Here is a 17,917-nt window from a genome sequence, read left to right as displayed (position 1 = left end):
TTAAGAATAATAAACGGTATTTAAAAACGAAAATTCTCGTTTTAATAAAAGTTATAACGAGAAAAAGCTTTAAAGATTTCGGCGTAACCGTATTTTTTAATCCGTTTCGCAATAATCTGTTTTTGCTTAATTAAATCGCTAATTATAATATATATTATATTATACGTTTATAAGTGATCTTCTTTAAGTTTAACGTTTTTTTAAATCCGATTTTGCATCGATAATAATAAGCAACCGAAGAACTTCTATTTTAATTGCTTATCGGTAATATTTTTATTAACGAAGCAAGCAAAGCTCGTAAAATTAAACTATCGAGTAAACTATAAAAGCTCCGCTTTAAAAGCTCTTTTCTTTATTATCTACTTATTGCTTAAGTCGTTTAAAAAGCTAATACTATTTTTTTATTTAGCTAAGTCGAAAGCTTTATACTCTTTTTTAATCACCGATTTAAAGTCGTCTTAAGTTACTTTCGGATCCGAAAAGCCGCCGAAGCTCTCGATATTGCAACGTATATTATAACCGAAAAAGCTAAAAATATTATATTTAATAAAACACTACTTCTTCTCCGAATCGATAACGATATCGTAATCTTTAAACGCTCGTTCGAGCTAGCGAATATAGTCCGTAATATTAGCTTTATCGAAAGCAAGCATTCTTAAAGCTTTAAGTTCAAAAAGAAGTTTACGAATACTTACGTAATTCGAAGCATTTATAAAAAGTAAAAAAGCTTAAATCCTTTTTACTTCGTTCTCGATTAACTTGCGAATAGCATTTTCGCTAAATCCGAAATCCTTTTAAATTAAAAAAGTCATAGCTCTTTTTAATTTCCGAGAGCTTTAACGTAAGGCCGCTAAATTAAGTTAATAAATATCGATTAAAATGTAAAAGTATTTCGAAACGGATGCGAAAAAAAAAGACAAGAATAATATAAATATAAATGTAAATAAATAATAAAAATAAAATAGATATGATTTATAATAAATATTAAATATACAAAAAAATATTGCAAAGATATAAGATCTCGATGCGTCGAAAGTAATTTATTAAAAAATCGAGTATTTACGCGTCGAGCTAAATAATCGAAATTAAATCGATATAATAAATAATATTAATAATACGTTTGATTCTTAAATATAAAATCCGAATAAGCGAAAAAGTAATTATTAAGATTAAGTATATCGAAATAAAAACAAAGTCGAATAATAGCCGAGCTTCCGTGCAAATATATAGCTTGCTTTTAATATAATGCGATACCGAAACGGTTCCGAATTGCATAACATTTATTTCCGCTTATCGTATCTTTTATTTACTAAAGCGAAAGATATTCGAAAGCAATTCGAAGTCCTTATGCGTAATCTTTATTGCGAAATAAATATTAAATTTTTAACCTTTTAAGCTTAGCGTAATATTTCTAGTATTTAACTACTGCTTATCTTTTTTAAGAAAAAAAAATAATAAACTCGTATTAAAATCGATATTAAATCGAAAAAGTAAAGTATACTAAACGAATAGTACTTCGAGCGTATCGCCGTATAAAATAGCTTAAGTGAATAAAACTTTATAAATACCGAATTAAACTTTAATTAACTCGATCTCCGAATTAAAGTAACGACTTTTTAAATAATACTTATCGAGTATATCGAATAGCATGCTCGACGGACACAAATCGAAGAAAAATCGCTTTTAAAGCAATAGCCTCGAAGCTTATATACAAAAGCACTTGACTATTAGCTTAGCGTATATCGAATACTCTTTAAAAGAGCATCGCAAAAGCACATAGTCAATAGCTTAACGTATAACGTGAACTCCGAATATATAGCTTTTCGCAAAAGAAGCAAATTTAAAAAAGATATGAAAACCAACCTTTAATTCGATTCTTTACGTAAGTCACTAAATATATATAAAAAAGAAAAGCTCCGACATATACTTAACGTTAAATCAAAAGATATATATAAATATAATTATAATAGAATCGTAAGTAAATAAAAAAAGAAAAAGAAAACGATCGAAGGACACTCGAATGTATGCTATAAGTACGTGTATTGTATTATATAATAATATAATAGTAGTTTAAAGAAAAACCAACTACTCGTTTATATAAGAGCTTGCACGTGACCTAACCACGTGCCTAGCAGAGCCAAAGCATGCAGCGCACCCACGTAACAAAGGTACTTAGCATTAGTATTATATACATAAACAAAATAAATACAAAGCCCCAACTCCACCACATTACCGAGTCACTTACGGTGTAGCGAGCGGGCTAAAGACTTTATTATGCTCTAGCTTTTTCGCTAATAAAAGACTACGAATGTTAAGTCTATAATAAAGATATTACGCAAGCTTACACTTAGTTAAGCACGAAGCTTATCCGAATAATCGTCGTGCGACTACTTAAAAAAATCACTTATCGATTTCTTTTCGGCACTTTGTTCTTTATAACTAGCCTTTTATACAAGATCTTCGAAGCAAGAACGCATTAATATAAGCGTTTTTCAAAGCATTTCACGGATAACTTCGAAATAAAGTAATTGAGCTTTAATTTTTGCTTTTTTATATTAACTAACAAAGATCAGTTAAAAATAACTGCTTTATAAACGGACGATATTTTATAGTTGTTAATCGAGCTATAAAAGCAAAACAAAAAAAAGAGTTGGTTAAATCTAAACTAAAAAGCAAAGAAATAAAAACCTTTATATACGCCGAGCCGATGATTTTTAATAGATGCAAGCTATCTTTAAATAAAAACGGGTTCGGACTGTCAGTCAAGCAAAAAAAGCAAAGTAAAAAGCTTGCCGTGATCAAGCTCGATTCAATCATACGGGCTAAAGAGTACTTAAAGCAACGTGCTCGAAAAGCGTATTTAATTACTATTTGCTACTTAAAAGCATTTTATGCTTTATCGATAGCTGCTTAATATTAAAAACCGAAAGACGAAGATTATAAAGCTTTTAATAAAGTGATCTAATAGCTAATCGATCACTTAATACGAAGGATCTATTACGTGCTCTTAGACTTAAAGACAACGAAGCTCTTTATGTTCGTAAACGGAGCGTTTGCTAATAACGCTAACCTCAGCTCTTAAATCAGTTTCGTAGCTATCCTTAGCAATAAAGCTCACGTAAATAAAAACGAATTCACTTTAACGGGTAACATCTTTTATTAAGTATTACAAAAGTGCAAAAGAGTAATAAAAGCAATATTAGCCTTCGAGCTATACGCTATGTCTTTAAGTATCGATATAGCTATTGCTATATCGACCATCTTTACTTAAATCACAGCTTAGCTAAAAATCCTTAATTTCTTCGTAATTGTATGTATTAACTCTTACTCGTTATACAAGTATATAGTAAAGCTAAGAACTATTAAAGAGAAGCGCTTCATGATCGATATTATAACTATTCGGAAGTCATACGAAAAGCGAAAGCTCTTTAAAATACGCTAGATCGGAAGCAAATCTAACCTTGCTAACGCTATGACTAAAATCGGCGCTAATACTTCTTTGCAAAAGCTAGTTTTGATTAATACCTTAAAGGTGCAAGTAGATAGATAAGTAGAAAGGCCGCTATAAGAAAGAGAAAGATGAGATTGTTTTTCTTTTGTTTAATTACCTTCCTTCCTTTTTCGATCGATATAATAGTTAGCAAAGCACTGCTTGTTAAAAAAAGAGTTGCCGGTATCGATATATTTATATCGACTTTAGCTAACTAATAGTAGTAGTTAAAGAAGCTTACTCGTGAACTATGGTTCACGGGCCACTTAGCATGCTTCGCTTAGCATGTCAGCAGTCAAGGGACTTTTAACTTGATAAGTAGGCTTATTAGTTAGCTAGTGCACGTGATTCCTTTTAATCTTATAAAAAGAATCAGCTCCTTTAAGTCTTGGGGAGCAGACAGAATTCAGATACCTTATCAACCGAGTGTTTTGCAATTGCAAGTACTTTAACGAACGTTACGACTTTACGAATATATATTCCCAATCGCTTGGAAGCAATCCAACAAGGGGGACCCTTTTAAACCTTTTTTTTTATTAAGGAAGTCTTAAACCCTTTTGCAAATTACTTATATTTAAGGCAGCAGCGTGCGTTACGTAAGGCAACGACGTGCGTTACGTAAGGCAGCGACGTGCGTTACGTATAGCAGCTTTACGTAGGTTACGTGTAGCAGCCTTACGTAGGTTACGTGTGGCAGCCTTACGTAGGCTACGTATAGCAGCTTAGCTGCAGTGCTTTACGTATTACGTAAGGCAGTGCTAGCGACGTGCGTTACGTAAGGCACCGACGTGCGTTACGTGTAGCAGCATTACGTAAGTTACGTATGGCAGCTTTACGTAAGTTACGTGTAGCAGCATTACGTAAGTTACGTGTAGCAGTATTACGTAATTTACGTATTGCAGCGACGTAAGTTAGGTATAGCAGCCTTACGTAAGTTACGTATAGCAGCTTTACGTACCTTCCGTATAGCAGCCTAGCTGCTTTACGTATTACGTAAGGCAGCGATATGCGTTACGTGTGGCAGCTTTACGTAGGTTACGTATAGCAGCTTTACGTAAGTTACGTGTAGCAGCTTTACGTACGTTACGTGTAGCAGCGACGTGCGTTATCTGCGGCAGAATTAATAGCGGTAGCTGAATTAGGCTTAGCTGTAGGACATATTTAATTCGGGCCGACCTTTTTCGAAATCTAGAATTATCTGCCGACATTTCTCTTAGCATTGCTTAGAAATCTTGTTAGATCGATATAGAATAGTCTCACGTGATTAGATGACTTATCACTACCACGACTACTGGATGACTCATTACTACCACAACTACTGGAATTTATCTTGGGTCACCGTTGGTGACAATAATAATAATAAAAGAAAAAGTAAGATAATAGTTCTATAATTGTTTAATTGCTTAAGTATCTTATTATTGCTCGGTCTTTATAAAAGCATTTATATTATAAGTCTTTATATCGATCTTAAATACGAACTTTACATTTAATTAGTCTTAAAAGTTAAGAAGTAGTGATTAAGTCTTAGTATTTAATAGTTAAAATAGTAAAGTTATTAATCTTGCTAATTATAAATATATTCGTAAAAGAAAGTCAATAATCAGCTTGTATTATGCTTCTTGTTTTAAAATAGAAAGTATCGAGGCTATTAAAAGTAAACTCTTCTCTTTTAATAAAAGTATAAGTAGTGAGAGTTGAAAGTGATAGACGTTTTCTTTGTATTTCTTTTCCGAGTCTATTAAAAAAAGTGAGCCGAAGTAAAGTTCTTTTATTCTTTCTTTTTGCATTTATTTGATTTGTAAGTCGTAGTTTCTTTTATAAGTCCGTAGTTTTAACCGAAGTGGTTTTAGTTGAAGTAATAATAAAGCGGCTGCGGTGATTTATCGATGAACTCTTTAGAAAGGGTTGTTAGAGCTAAAGTTGTTTCTTTAATAATTGTATTCTTAGTGTATTATTTAAGCTTTTTATTTGCGAATCAAAAGATTGTCAGGTCGGTCGCTGCGTAGGTCACTACTTTAATAGTAAAGGGTGGACCGTGTTGTGTAGAAAAGATGATATTTCTAAGTTCTCTTTGATAAGAGAAATCTATGTACCCCCTTAGCGTGCACGTGCTCTTAACAGGCCTTGTCAGCCTCAGGCCATCACAGGGCCATAAGGCTTAGCCTTAGTACCAGGCTTCTGTGTGGTACATCTTTTGGGTGCTTCTACAGTATTCTTTGTATTTTCTTATTCCCTTCTTCTAACTTATAAACTATAGTTTACGAGTCCTTAGCGCTTTTACTTTCGTATATATAGACCTTAGCTACCTTCGACCTTTGTTGTGCGGAACAGGCATGGTTCTACCCAAGCTATATGTAATATGTTATATAACTTCGCTTAATAGCGCCCTTAGCATACTAGAGCTCTCAAGTATATATACATAGATCTTGACGAGCTTTTTAAATAGAATATACTAAGCTTTATTTAATCTACAGAATCTCTTTTTGATCTTAATGCTAATAAGCATTATAATTAAGAGTTACATTCGCACTTACGAGCTATTTAATTAGTCTTTAATAACTTTCGAATTAATCGAGAGCGGATTCTGTAAGTTACTTTAACGCTACCTTGCTATAATTTTCATTTTGCAATCTGTCTTTTTCAATTATATTTATTTTTTATAATTAATACTTATTACTTTTAAAAACTCTAACTAATTTTCAAAAGCTTTAATTATAAAATCAATTGCTTTAATAATAAACGATAAAGTAAAAGAAGTTCTTTTGATTAACAAAACGAACTTTATAAGTCGTAGCGACTTTTTAAAATAGATTACGAATTACAAATACTTTATTAAGCGCTTTAATATAAAACAATACGCAGCTCTTCGTATTAGCGTAAAAGAGCTTGCTTTTTTTATCGAGCAGATTAGATTAAAAACGAAGTTTGCTATAAAAATAATAATAGAGCTTAATAACGAATAATTTTAAGATTAAGATCGCTAACGAAAAGCTTAAGAAGAACTGCATTTAAAAGCTTTTGCAAACGATTTTAATAGACTTTTACGATTACGCAAAGTTAAATTCGAAAACGTCCGAAAAGTATATAACGATAATATAAAAGAATACAATTTCGTTATAAACAATTAAAAGATCTTAAGTAATAAAAGCAATCAAATCATAAATTAGATTAAAAAGACGGTTAAGAGCTTTATTTTCGAAAAAGCGATCTTAACGGTTATAAAAAAAAATAATACTTTTATTTAATTCTTAATAAAAAAGCTTTAAGAAATATACCGTTTATTTAACTCGAGCTTTAAGCTGTCGATAGCATAAGATTATAATAAATCTTTGCAAGTAATTAAGCAAAAGAGCGTCTTTTTAACGGTTTAAATTAAAGAATATCGAGCTATTTATAAGTTAGCGAAGATAAACGAGCTTTACGAAACGACGAGTATATTCGCGATAAAAGCATTTTTAAAAGCTATTAGCGAAAAATAATTATTAACTTAAGCGTCGCTAAAGCTCGCAAAAGTTATTCGAAACGACGAATTAATATTGCTTTAAAAGCGCACTTTTTACGATTACTTTAATTAATACGAAAGCTAAGTTAATAAAAAGATTAACAATCCGAACTTTAATTTTTTTAACGTATTCGCTACTTTCGAAAATCAAACGACTCGCAATACTTTCGAAAGTAATAAAGCTAACGATATTGCTTTTAAGCAATCCGGTAAACGCTCCGATAGCTTTAAAAGACTTATTAAAAGTTTTAAATACTCGTACTTTAAAAAAAGAATATATTATTAAAATGCAATTAAGTATAAGATTTTTCGCTATTGCTTTAACGATTTTAACGAAAGTAAATTCGTAAAGCCGAATCGAGATAATATCGTCGTTATAAAAAAGAAGCTTTAAAAACTTAAGTTTAAAGCGCTTTAAAAAGAAATTACGAAAAAAAGTTAAGCATAAATTCAAGTCGATAAAATCGTTTTAAAAAGCAAGAAAAAGCAATCGAATAATAACGATAAATTAAAATACTTTAAAAAAGTATTAATAGCTATTATCGATTTCGAACTTCTTAATACGCTCGATAATCTTGTTTTTAACGGTCTTTATAGCACGGTTAACAATAAGCATTAGTTATTTAATAGCACTCTTTTCGATAATTACGGCGCTATTTATTTTATTAACGATAAGAATCTTTTAATGCTAAAGTTAATTTAACGCTTTCGCTTAATCGACTTTATCGAAGCAAAAACGAATAATCTTTTAATCGTCGAGCGAAAGATAAGAGTTTTTAAAAGAGCTTTAAACGGACCAAATAAAGTTAAAACGAAAGATTTAAAGTTAAAAAACGTCGCTATCGTTAAAAGATTTAATATTAATATTATTTCGAAAGCTCTTTTAAGCAAAGCTAGCGTATGATATTCGAAATATAACGCAACTTTTCGTTATAAAAAAGTTAAAAAGAGCGTCGTATTAAAAAAGTTAAAAAGGAAATTTAACTTTACGTTTTTTAAATATAAGCTATTTAATTATTCTTTGCTTTAATTAATTCGTAGCTCTTTTTGCTTAATAATATTCTTTATAACTTAAAAGCGCTTGCAAATACGTTATAAATTTTAAAAAAGCAATGTCTTTCGAATTTTTAAAAAAGATTTATCGATACTTTAGCATTTACGAATAAGTTATTTAAGCAAAAAAGCGCTCGAAGCGTTAGTTTATAACGCTAAAAAAGTAAGACTTAAAAGAATTATTAAAATTAAATATAAAGCATATGCTATTACGCACGCTTAACAAATTATATCTCGCCGTACGTTAAATAATAAAGCAGCTAAGCTATTTTATAAAATCGCTTAAGATTTATTCGACTTTTTTAACGATTTCGACGAAAGCAAATAATTATTAATAATTAAAAATAAATACAATAAGAAGCTATTCGGCTTTATACTAAAGGACAAGTTACAATTAACGGTTATAAAAGTATTAAAAGAATTTAAAGCATAAACGAAACGCAAATACGGTCTTTTAATAGCTATTATGCGCTATAATAACGATTCTTCGATAATCGCAATCAACGTTATCGGCTTTACCGAATATTAAAAATAAACTAAAAAAGTTAAGATCAAATTAAAGCTCTTATTATTTTTTAATTACGAACTTAATAGAAAAGCTAAAAGGGCTAAGAGAAAGGTGATAAAACGATTTATTAAAATGAAAGTAAAAGCAAGGCTTTTAAAAAAGCTTTAGCTTAAGATTATATTAACCGCTATCTACCTTTATAATATAACATCGAAAGCGAAGAGCTTTATAAAGAGCTCGAATAAAGTGCTATAGCTTTGATTTAAGCAATATTTTAAATAATACGATCCGGCGATCTTTATATAAATCGACATCGACTTAAGATTAAATTATAACGGTTTGGTTGCGTATAGCGCTCGTACGTACTTAATAATTAAAGACCGAAAAGCTTTTCGTAATAAAAAAGCTTTTAAAATCAAACCGAAAAAACATATAAGCTACTTAATTAAATATATAACTTTTAATATATATAAGGTTTATATTTTTATGCTTTATAAAGTGATTGTTATACGCAACGTGACGTTCGATAAGACTTAATTTTATTTTAAAAACGAAGAAAAATCGGTCGGCTAACCGATTAACGAGATTAAAAGCATTGTTATTAAATTAAAAGATATTAAAGACTTTAATTAAATAAGAGACGCTTTATTTAATATAAAAAACGTTATAAAAGATCGCTTAAAAGAGACGAATATAACTAATATAAAAGGTAAGCAGCCGTTAGACTTTATAAAAGTTAATTTAAAAAGATTTAATTAAAGCTTAAAAAATGCGATTCTATTTAATTCGAGCGACGCACAAACGTTAAGAGCTCTAACTTTAATTAAAGACCTTATAAATACGTTTATATTAAAAGCAAATGCTTTACGAAACGATTTAATGTAGAAGCACCCAAAAGGATGTACTATACAGAAGCCTAGCTTTAAGGCTAGACCTTATAGTCTTATAAAAGAAGTATTAAAAAAGGTAAGTAGAAAGCTCGTTGATTGTTTTAGCTAAAAGATGTGTGCCCTTTTATAAAAGATGGGTCCGTTTAGTGTGGCCTTAATAGCTATAGCAAATACCTTATCAAGCAAGGTGTTTACATCCGTCTTTTTATAAAATAAGTAAGCGCTTCCGCTTACTATTAAGCAAAGAAGAAAAAAAAAAAAGTATAGAAAAAAAAAAAATCTAATATATAAAAAAAAAAGGAGTATTTTGTCTTTAAACTTTAAATATTTAAACATTTAAACTACGCTTTAGCAGCTTCTTTATAGTTTTTTTTCGTGCTTACGTCTTCAACTCTTTCGTTTTCTTTAAGTTAAGAAAGTCTTTTCTTTTTAATAAAGCTAGTATTAAACGATAACGTGCTAATAGCAGCATCTTTAAAGGTGAAGGAGCGCGTATCGTTCTTACGCTTATTAATAGCATCGTTGATAAGTATGAACTTAGCCGACGGAAAGTTAGCGAAGCTAGAATAAGGTCCGGAGCTATTAGTTAAGTCGTCTTCGTCTTCGAGCAAGTTATTTAAAGCTTTTATAGCTTTATCGAATGCGCGGTTTAAAAATTCTGATTAAGAAAAAGATCTTTTAAAGTTGCCGATTTAGCTCGTGAACCGTAGTTTACGAGTAGATTTCGTACTTTTTAAAGTGATCTTTACACTTGAATCGAAGTCGTTAAAAGATAACTTAATCGATCGCAAGCTTTTCTTAAAATCTTTTAATTTATCGGCGTTTATAAGGTCGTCAGCTTAACGGCTCTTGCTTTTAAAAAAAGACTTAGCTTCGTAAGTCTTGGCTTTAGCATTTAAAACGATAGCAAATCTTTTTTTGAATGCCGAAAACAACTTTTTCTTATGCTTAATAAAGTATTTTTAAAACTAAGTCTAAGATATAACAAAGATAACGGTTAATTCTTTTATTACTCGAAGTTCGTTTTAGTCTATTCTTTCGATCAAAGTTTTTAATACGAAACTAACGTAGTCTAGCTAGATTATAGCGGCGAAAGGCTAGCTTGATTTATTAATAACTCTTTACCGAAAGGTTAGCGATATACGTTTTAAGACGATAGTGCAAGCGTGTTTTGCAAAGCTAACTTTATTTTTTAAAGTGCTATCGTTTAGCAAAGCGGTATAATTATTAAAGAAGATAGCTTATCCGTAAAAGGAATTTTAAAAAGCGTTTATATTTAAGAAAACACTTTGTTTCGTAATAACGGATATAAAAGTAGCGAGATCATTAACTATAACGAGAGGTTAGCGAAGCGCAATGTTTTTAAAAGCATTTAAAGTCTTCGACTTAAGTTTAAAAGCTTTTTATTTAACGGTCTTTTTAAAGGTAATGTCGTAGGTGTAGCTCTTAAGCTAAATAGCTAAGCTTTCGATTTGATTTTTCACGCTATAAAGCATTAAGTAGTAGTTTAAAACTTTGTTTTTTACTCGTGAACTACGGTTTACGAGTCGTTTAGTATTAGCGTCGTGTTTGGTCGCAATCACTCGAGTATTATTATTGCATTTAAAAAGCTAAAAGGGTTCCGAATAAGCGATAAGCTTATAGTTTTCGTTTCGGCGATTAAGCAGAGCAGTAAGATATAACTTATAATAGCTTCGAAGGACTTGCTGGGTCAAAGAGTGCATTATGTTAAAGAGTACACTAGTCGAAGCTCTTTTTAAGTCATTAATCCGAAAGTAGTAAAAGTATATCTAAATCTTTTTGTTTATAATAGTAAAGAAAGTCTAGTTGCCGTGCTTATCGTTTAAAAAAGAAGCTTTTAATATAAGCTAAACTTTCGTATAGCTACTCGCATTTATAATATTAAGAAAGCTGTTCTTTTAAGCGGTGCTTATCAAGCTAATGCTTTAGTTTAGCTTGTTAAAAGACATCGGCTTAACTTTAAACTTAAAAAAGCTTAAGCTAGATATTCTTTTAACTAAAGTATTACTTTTAATTTTAATAGCGAACATCGATTAATTGCTCGAGTAAAGCATAAAGTTGTTAAGAGCGTTAGTTTAAAAGGCTTCGATAAATCGATATAAGTTGAAACGGATTATTATTATTATAAAGCTTTTCGTAGCTAGCTTAAGATATTTAACGTATTCGAAAGTATAGACTTCGCAAAAGACTCTTTTTAATAAGTCGGTAGCGGACGGTAAGACTTTGCGGTTAAAGCGGAGCTTCGTTTAGACGTTTAAGTTAAAGAGTTCTTTAAATCTATCTTTAAATTTTAATACGTTCTTTACTTTTTAAAAGACTTTTATACAATCGCAATCGTCGTCGTTAAAGCTTAAATTAAAAATCTCGGATAACAAGAAGTAGTTTATTACTTTGCTTCTTTTTTTATTTACTTTTATTTAATTACGACGGTCGAAAAGTCGTAAGATCGCGTTATTAAAAAATTCGTCTTTTAAAAGCTTGCGGATTTAATTGATAGCTTTTTTAATTGATTTTGCGGCAATTTAAAAAGCATTATCGATGTTCTCGTTTAAGTTTAAGCGGTCGAAAGCTAATTAATAGAAGTCTTAATAAAAGTTAATAAAGGCTACGTCTATACTTATAAAGTCTTTAATCTCGATAAGTCCGAAACAGCGGTTCGATATAACTTTAATTAATTCGTACTCGAAGTTGTTTTTTTTTTTAACGAGTAGTATTAATAATAATTGGTTTTCGAAAAGGTCGCGTTGCACTTTAGATCTAAAAGCTAGAAAAGAGCTCGCGTCGATAGACTTGCATAAAATAGATATGATCGAAGCAATTAGTTTAGCGTTCGAAAGCTTATTAGCAAAAGATAACGTCGATCTTTAAGATAAAGCTAGTAATAACGAAGAGCGCGTAATAAGTGATTTAAGCAAAAGGGTCTTAAGCGCAAAAGGTTGACTTGGTTTCGCTTTGATTGCTAAGTTATCTTTTACTCGTGAATTATAATTTACGAATAGAATTTCGAATTCGAGTTCTTTTTATAAAACGAAATTTTAAGTTTGATTTTCGTCGGCAAACTTTATACGTTTTTTAAACTCGTCGTATTCGTTTTTAATATTATCGAGAGCTAAAATTAATAAGCTATATAATAAAACTTTTAGTTTTAGCTTCTTTAAGAGTCTTTCGTTAAGAATAACGATCTTATCCTTTTACTTAATGTTATTTTTGTTTTTTATAGTCTAGTAAGTGAGGTTAATTACCGTAGTATTGAGCTTAATAAACTTGCGTTTTCGGGCTATATTAGCTATAGTCTTTTAGAAAGCGACGTAAGCAATAATATAGTAGTTGATAACTTGGATAGCGTAAGCGTTAAAGGTGCAGTTCTTTAGAATAACGCTTAATTAGCGAGCGCTGCGGATTAAAGTGCATATAGCTTTAAGGTGGTCGTCATATAGCAATTGCTTTCGAGCGCCGTCGAAAGCTCTTTTGATTCGTTTGTGTCTTTCGGCGTTTTTGTTGCGTAAAGAATGGATAGCGATGACTTTGATAGTAAACTAGTCGTAAGCCGAAAAGAGGTTTTCGGCGTTTATATTCTTTTTTGCGCATTCGGCTCGCAAGAATTAGTCGTATTATAAGATCAGGTCGTCTTCTTTACTTAATTTATTATTAAAGTCGGAAATTGCTACCTTGAGCATAGCTAATTGATTAAAGTTGCTTATTTAACGGTAAGTCTAAAAGAACTTATCGAAGGTTTTAATGACTCGTCTTTCGAACTTTAACTCGAAACTCGATTATCGAGCTAAAGCGGCTTGCTCTTCGCTTATTAGTAGGCTAGAAGGTATATTACGGACAAAGGCTTTTCTTTTAGCGGCGGCTAACTTAAAAAGCATATTTGACTCGTGAATTACGGTTTACGGGCCAAATATAAAATAACGGAATAAAAATTGATAATAATAGTGATTGATTAAGTGATGATTAAAATCGTTAGTATTAATATAATATTGTGTAGTTGTAAAGAAAAGGTAGTAATAGTATTATTATAATTATTATTGTATAAAAAGAGAAAATGTTAAAAAAAAAGAAAAGAGAGCTTTTTTATATAAGTACATTTATAAAGAAGACTTACTCTTTTTAATAGCAGTTCACCTTCGAATATACGTAGTTAAGCACGCTTAAAATAAAAGAATAGTTTTAAATAAAAAATAAGAAATAGCCGTGTAAGCTTAAAACAAGTAAAAAAACAATTAAATAATAAAAACAATCTGTATAAGACAAGTGAATAGCTAGTAAGGTGAGAAGAATAAAGAAAGAATAAAGAATATAATAAAAGGCAGGTCCAAAAGTAAAAGAATAAACGTAAGAAATACCTTTCTTTACCAAAACAAAGAGAATGATTATTAAAGGCACGTCTTTTTATAAAATAAGTATAAAACAAAGAAAGGATAAGAAAGTAAGAAAAACAAAATAAAAGAACAAATTAAAAAACAGTTTTATAAGTTAATTTTTGTTCTTTCGAAAGTGTTAAAAGAATAATTTAAAAGTTAATAAACTTAAGTCTCGAGATCACTTTTAAGTTAAGTAGTTCACTTTTGCCGTCGTCGAAGAGCTCGTATTCGCTAAAGTCCGAGTTGTTTAAAGAGTCCGAATCTTTTTCTTTTTTTTTTTCGTCGTTTTTATTAAAAAGAAAAAAGGTTTAATCGCGGCGGTAAAATCGTTTAAAGCGGTTAGCTGCAAAAGTGCTTTTAAGCTTAGTCTTATCGGTTTTTTAAAGTTTGTAATATCTTTTATCGTAAGCTTTAAAGACGATATAAAGTCTTAGCTACTTATAATCTAGTTTAATATCCGCGGACATGTCGATGCTGCGTTTAACGTCGTAAAGCAATACTAAGTCTTTTTTTTTAATAAGTTCCGACTTTAAAACCTTGATTCGTTCTTAAATAGCTTTAGCGGCAAGTCGATAGCGTTTTTTCTTTAAGATGATTTCGTCGATATCTTCGTTTCGGAGTTTTAATTATTTAAACTTTATAGCAAGTAAGTTAGCGCGGGATCGAACCTCTTGCTATAATAGTAACTTTTAAACTAGCTATTGTAATTCTAAAAGTAGCTTAGCTTTTCGTCCGTAGTTCAAGAAAAAAAAGGTAATTTTAATAAGTGCGTGTATCGATGTTCGGACCGCAAAGAGCATCTTATTGAATTTACGAACTTAATCTTTAAATTTTTTATTTATAACTTTCGATAAGCTATTTAAGATGTCTTTGTATCTTTTCTCGATTATTTTATTTGCTTTTAAATTATAGCTCGAGATCTAAACCTTTTTGATCTCGTATTTAATAGCGAAGGCTTTAGTAACAGCTTTGTTTTCGAATCTTTTATCGATAGTTAATCTTTCGAATAATCCGTAACGGCAAACGATATCTTTTTAAAGAAACTTAGCAATAGATTCGGCGTTAGCCGATCGAAGTAGTTGCTTTTTTAGTTATCTAGATAGATCTTTTTTAATTAGTACGAAGCAAGTTATCCTTTTATCGATAGTAAGTACTCGTAATACGTTTAAGTTGACTTTTAATTATATTTAAGTAAGCTAGGTCGAGTATAAAAGGTTTTTTATTCGTCTAGCTTTGCGTTTTTAATAAAGCTTACAGCTTTAGACGAAAGCCTTGCAGTTTTCGTAGTATTTATTTTAAAAGAAAAGTTTTAACGTACGGTAGTAAGTTGATTCAGCTTTTTTATATCCGGATTTTCGATAGGAATCGGAAATAATAATATAGCGTCTTTAAGTTCCGTCGATAACTAACTTGATCGAGTAAGAATTGTCTGCTCGCTTATAAAGGTAACTATTTTTAACCAAGTAGTTAAGTGCTTTGTTTTTAAACTTTTAAAAGTCGTAAGTCTTGATCGAAAGAAAGCGTTTAAAAGTAATAAAGAATTGAGCAATAAGCTTAAAGTCGAGCGAGTAATCGTGCTTTAAAACTTTCTTTTTGGCTCGTAAATTATAATTCACGAATCGTTTAACCGAGAATATTAAAACAATGCTTAGCTCGTTAATAACTTAATTATTAATATCTTTTTCCTTTCTTTTTTTAATGTTTAAAAAATGCTCTTTTCTTTTCTTAAAGAGATCGTTCGCTATCGTGTTTTTAATCTTAAAGATATGCTTAACTTTAAAGTCTATTAATTTTATTTACGCAATCTAGTTCGTAACGAAAGCTTTAAGCAAGTCGCTTGCTAATCCGTTAAGTTGATCAATTAATACTTTAGCGTCGGTTTTTAAGATAAAGTAAACTTCGTATAATTCGCTTTTCATTTTTTTTATAGCTTTTAAAGCACCGCGGCATTCTCGCTTAATCGCGTCGTACTTGCTTTCCGCAAAGTTTTAAAGACCACTTTCGAATTTAATAAGATATCGCTTTTTGTCGGAATCCTTTTGTTATAATATTGCTCTTTATCTTTTAAGATTAGCGTTTACCGTTAAGTAAATTTTCTTTCCGTCTTTGCTATAATCGATCTTGATAAGAGCGAAAGCAGAAAGCAAAGCTTTTTTAAGCAGCCTTATCGCTTTTTATTAAAGCTCTAACTATTCGAATTCGACTTTCTTTTTTATAATCGCGTAAATTAAAGCAGCAATCGTAAAGAAGTTTTTAATCTAGATTTTATAATAAACTACGATCTTAATAAAGGCTCGCGCTTTCGATACATCTTCGCACTTAGTTTATTTTAGTATCTTTTTAATTTTAACGGTTTAAAAGTAGCGTCTTTCGCTATTCGTAACGAATCTAACGATATTAAAGCTAAGTATGCAGTATTAAGACTTCGTTCCGACGGTCGTTTTAGCTTTTTCAAACTTTATAAGCACTTTATCGATGTTTTAGATATGTTTTAAAACGAATCGTTGTATTTCGAGCAAAACTTCTTCGTAATTATAAAAAGATTAAGATCTTTTGACTTTTACGTTATTTATATAAAGCAAGCAAACGTTAAGAATGCAGTTTATAAAGATCTTGTAAATAACTTTAACGAATTAAATAATCGAATTAATTGCTTTTATAAGTATCCGAGTTATTTAAAGCAGTTCGATAAGCGTTTGAATAGCTATTATATTTTTAAACTTAACGTCGAAAAAGAATTGATCGTATTTAAAAAAGAAGTCTAAAAGTGTAGCTATCGTAAGACCGGCAAATTCGTTCGAGAACTAGTTTACGTTCGAAGCAATATTAGCGTTTTTAACCGTTATACGGTTCATCTTAATTACGGCAATGATCAGCTTGTATTTTCTTTTCTTTTTCTTTATTATAATAAACTATTTGTTTTAATAAAAGCTTTAATATAGTTCGAAGACCTTTTACTTTAATCGTTCTTTTAATATAAAGATAACTATTTCTTGCAAAGCTTTCGGCACGGTAAACGTTTTTTTTTATTAAGCTTTGTAAAGCATCGTTTTAATCTTTTAAAGTAGTATAACTTCTTTCCGGACTTGGCCAAGATAAGTAAAATCTTAGGCTATCGCTTCCTTTCGATTTAAAAGGCATTAATAAAGCAGCTTTTTCTCTTCCGAAGTGACTTAAGAGTTAATCGTAAGTGCTTCGAATCGTTTTTTCGTTAATCTTAATTTAATTTTTAAGTTTGAAAACTTGCTAATAAAGTATTTTAAAAAAAGTCTTTTAAGCTTAAAAGGTTTCGCTTTTTTATCTTGCTTAAATTAATCGTCGATTCTTTTAAATATCTTTTTATCCGATACTCTTAAATTTACCGGTCTGACCTTCTCCGCTTTCTTTTTGTATATCGTATTAACTTTTATTATATTCTTTTTTAAAAAGTCCTTATCGTTATCGATAATAAATATAAAATTTTCCGATTTATCGAGTTTGATTGCAAATATTTTTAATGTTTTTAATTTTAATAAGCTTTGCTTAATATTAAGTTGAATTATTTTTTTATGATTTTGTTATTCTTATACCGATCTACTCGTAAACTATAATTTACAGGCGGAATTTCTTTTTAAGCTTTTTTTTAGCTTAATATCTATTTTAGCTTGTATGCTAGCTATTAGTTTCTCAGGTCTTCGACCAAGTCCGACTTGTCTTTTGCAATAGTAATTTGTTTTTAAATAGATCGATCGTAGTTTTAAAAAGAAGCTTTTATCGTGTTATTATCGAAGTAAAAAAAAAAAAGTTAAGATTTTAAAAAGAAAGGTATGCTTAAGATGACTTCGTGATTGCTATTATTAATAATAAAAAAATCGGCGTAATTAATAATTCCGCTGATAATAACTTCGACGTCGTTTATTTATTTATCGAAGTTGTAAAGATCTTCGGATACGGTAATATAAACTAAAGCTCGATCCGTTATAATAAGTAGTTTAATTATCTTAGCCACTTCTTTGTTCATTACGTTGACTTTAAATCCGCTATCGAAGAAAGATCTGTTTTTAATTATACCGTCGATATTAATAAAAACTTTTAAAGTCTTTATCG

The sequence above is a fragment of the Drepanopeziza brunnea genome, assembly GCF_022702325.1.
Source record: "Drepanopeziza brunnea f. sp. 'multigermtubi' strain 214-2 chromosome Unknown ctg7, whole genome shotgun sequence".
Lineage (NCBI taxonomy): Eukaryota > Fungi > Ascomycota > Leotiomycetes > Helotiales > Drepanopezizaceae > Drepanopeziza > Drepanopeziza brunnea.
Note: the sequence above shows the minus strand (reverse complement) of the source record.